The sequence below is a fragment of the Wasmannia auropunctata genome, unplaced genomic scaffold (assembly GCF_000956235.1).
Source record: "Wasmannia auropunctata unplaced genomic scaffold, wasmannia.A_1.0 LD335986.1, whole genome shotgun sequence".
Lineage (NCBI taxonomy): Eukaryota > Metazoa > Arthropoda > Insecta > Hymenoptera > Formicidae > Wasmannia > Wasmannia auropunctata.
The window spans coordinates 1,704,629-1,708,331 of record NW_012026904.1 but is presented as its reverse complement, the minus strand read 5'-3'; the positions used below and the strand labels follow the sequence as shown (position 1 = coordinate 1,708,331).

The 3,703-nt window shown below is 41.4% G+C and overlaps 1 long non-coding RNA gene across 1 annotated transcript in view; it reads left to right on the top strand.

Annotated features, from left to right (window-relative positions):
* Nucleotides 1-3,446: 3,446 nt before the first annotated feature.
* The window catches only part of LOC105454361, a 2,437-nt gene continuing 2,180 nt past the window's right edge, over nt 3,447-3,703 (top strand). The window contains exon 1 of the long non-coding RNA XR_974990.1: nt 3,447-3,599. This is a non-coding gene — a long non-coding RNA (uncharacterized LOC105454361). The remainder of the gene's footprint in view (nt 3,600-3,703) is intronic.

The window sequence follows — 3,703 nt, the reverse complement described above, 5'->3', positions numbered from 1 at the left end:
AGATTTGAAATTGGATTGGTAAGTTGGAAGATCCATAAACGACGAATGGGGCAATCGTTGAAAAACTTTTCAAATTAAGATAATATGTGTGCGCAGACTAGAATATTGTACGATCTAACTTGGACCATCAATTTCCGTAATGTCAGACCTGCGTCGGGCGTGCGTATTGCTATGGCCCTAGATGTTTCTTCGATAAAAAGTCTGGCTCGTAGCAACAATAATATACGCTTATAATAAAAGAAATCCGATATACAAGCAGAAATCAGTTATTCGCGATATATGTATTTGGAAATTCGGTACTTTCTGGCATTCCCGTTTACATTTTGCGAGAGCGCCGCGTGTCGGCGAGAGTTTTGGGGGACGGGAGCTACCTATATCTATTCTTATAAAGTTCCGCACACTTGATTCTGGAGAAATCGGACACTCGTGGCATATCCACGAAAAGGAGGAGAGAGAGAGAGAGAGAGAGAGAAAGAGAGCGAAAGAGAGCACCGGTCACCAACGCGGCCAATTTCCGTTCCGCCCCAGATCATCGTGACTTTCGTACGGACGCGCGTAGACCGACCTAATTTCGCACGCTCCGGGAAAACGACCGTTCGTGGCCAATTCCTCGAACGACCGGCACTGCATCACGGACTACCGGTAATATCGCTTTCGATGGTGGAAACGCCGTTCGATTACCCTCGTCTTCGACGAGAAACGACGCGGTACAAATCCTCCGTTGGATGGTGTGAGGCGGAAATGGTCGTACGTGTGGCGGACTCGTGCGAACAGCATTCAGGTTTCAGAGCTGGGGGATCGCCTTAATGCCGCCGGGGAAGCATCCACTGATACCCTATTAGCCCGATTTCTTATCCGAATCTCCGTCCTGAGCATCGCTCGAGGAAGAACGTAGTGCATCACCTCGGTGCTTTTTTATACGAAAACGGACGAGCTTACGGTCCGCGACGAGGAAACTCGGGAGCTACTCGCGAATCTGATTCACAGCTTCCGCTAAATGTTTTCTCGCGCTGAATCCGAGTTGCCTGCAGTTGCTGCACCCCTCTTTTCGCCGGCTCTCTACAAGTCGCGATAAATGGCAGTGTTCTTTGTCATCTGCTTCTTATTTATATATTTCTCGACGTTTGCGTTTGGGAATTGTTTGTCAGAGACGAAATTTAATTATTTTCAAATTATGATAAACGAAAAACAACAAAAAGGACTTCAGTTTCTACAATCGAATAGTGTGTATTAAAAAAATGAGATATGTCATTTTGTTGGTAAATCTCATACGTATACATTGAATTTTCGAAATTAATAAAAAGAAACAAACGCGGTTACGCGGCGCAGATTCTTCCCGAAAACAACTTGTACAATTATTTTGCAAATGTCAATCTTTTGTAATAAAACCTTATCCTGAGATAAATCACGCCGCTCGAGACAATAATAATTTTTTAATAACGATTACAAATTTCGTTATTAATCACAACAATTATCGCAACAATTGCAGCAAAAGAAATATTTCGTCGTTGACTTTATCATATAGCTCGACTTCCGATCCCTTACTGAATTCTTTAGTAAATGCCCTTGCTTGTGTCGCTGATGATTCTCACAACAAGACATACATACTCAGCCCTGTCTCTTCAAATCTGTACCTTTGGTATACCCTTAACCCCTCATCTCTAGATTATTTACGCACACACCTCTGTTCTCGGAGGTCGGGGAGCAACACGGGCACCAGAAATACTACTTTCGGAACTTGGAGAACTTCTGACGGAAACCACCACGGGCGCAGTAGAGCGGAAATTTATGGATTTTGTTTGGTACCTTCGTTCCTGGCAGGGCTGCGTTTTGATTTACGATCGAACTACGGTACGATATCGGAGACACGACGACGCGTACATCGTCGAAGAACGAAGGGCAGAACGGATGTAGAGAGAGAGAAAGAGAGAGAGAGAGAGAGAGGAAGGAACGGGGGTGTAGAGTCGGAGAAAGGTGGTTGGCGTGCAATCACTTTAGCCGTTTCGCGTTTCGATCTGACCGTCTCCTCTCTCTCTCTCTCCGTTTTCCTCTTCCCCTCCATCTCTCTCTCACTCTCTCTTTTTCTCTCTATTCTCGAGATCACGCGCTGCCGCGTGTCGATTTTTCGTCGCGCCTCGAGTGCAACTGATACACTACGGAGACGCGTTGCATCGCCGTCGCCGGCGTCTATCTACCACTAGACGAGAGATCGAGAGTCTCGGAAGAAGTGCGCGCGGCGGAAAGGAGCTTACGGCACGCCCGGCGGGAGACCAATGTGACACGGTGATGCATGAGAAATCCGTTTTGTAATAGAAATCGTTACCGCGACGTATCGACGCAGTCTCGCTCGCGGGACTATCCGTAGCTACGTCTACGGATTACCGTCCTCCGGCGAAGAATCTCGCAGCTCAACCTAGAATTTGCAACCGTGCATCGGCATACATAAGACGCATCGCGTTTTTTGCGAAAGCTCCGTAATCTTCCAATTTTTGCCATTTTCTTTGGAAAAAGAAAGGCTGACTTTCATCTCGCGGGAAGATATTTTACATTCTATTTACTCATTGTATCAAGCATTCTGTAATGGTGAAAAAATGGTAATACATATTGAGTCTATCGAATCATTCTATTATAGACATAATCGGTATTAATATCCGAATGTAATAGATTTTTATTTAGACTTGTTTAAATAATTATTAAAATATAATTTAATAATTATGCTATTGCGGGTATATATATATATATGTATATACCCGACCGCATATAATATTTAACACAATTAAATTCACGAAATAAAATCATTCATAAAATAGATCATGACGGTCATAGCAGGATCTTGATGCTCACTAAAATTTCATGTAATTTTTATATACTTTTTATATTTTTATATTTTTATATTTTTTAGTTCTACAAACTGCGTGTCGATACTTTTGGTCTGGACGCAGTTCTTAATTGAATCAGAATAGTAATATCACAGTATTAAATTCTCGTATCACGTTGGGGAGAGGCAAGAATCTTATACAATAAGATCTTATAAGCGTATTATTAAATTAATTATCAATTTATTTGTAGAACTAGAAAAATGTATATACATTTCACATGAAATTTTAATGAATTAGATCCTGCTATGACCTATATATCATTGGCCTATCTCGCGAATGTAATAATTTAACTAACTTTATCACTCCAAAAGTGATTAATAAACCTCATTTCGGTAAAGTGTGTGTGTGTGTGTGTGTTTGTGTTTTTTATAAAGGAAATATTTATTAAATGAAGTAAAAATTAAACCTAATTATAATATGGCACTAATTTCGCAATAATACACTTCTATCGAACTAATTTATCGTTCCTTTTATTAAGATCATGTTATTAGGTATTTGTAAAAGCTCTGTCATCAATAGGTTATACATCTCGTCAGTATGATTGGAAATAAGCCAAACTTCGTGGTTAACTTATCTTGTCATTGATCTTCGCTAACACCGCGTCAGAGAGACTTAATTAAATCGCACGCTAACTAACATAATCTGTCTCCGCCTCCCGATCGCTGAATAGCGATGACTGAATCGGGGAAGCTACAGAAATGCCAGGACTGCCAGTTTAAGGTAATTAGTTAATGTTCCATTGCCAACGGACTCTAGTTTCATCTGCAAACCGTTGCATATAGGAATGTGTGTGTGTGTGTGTGTGTGTGTCTCTTATACACATC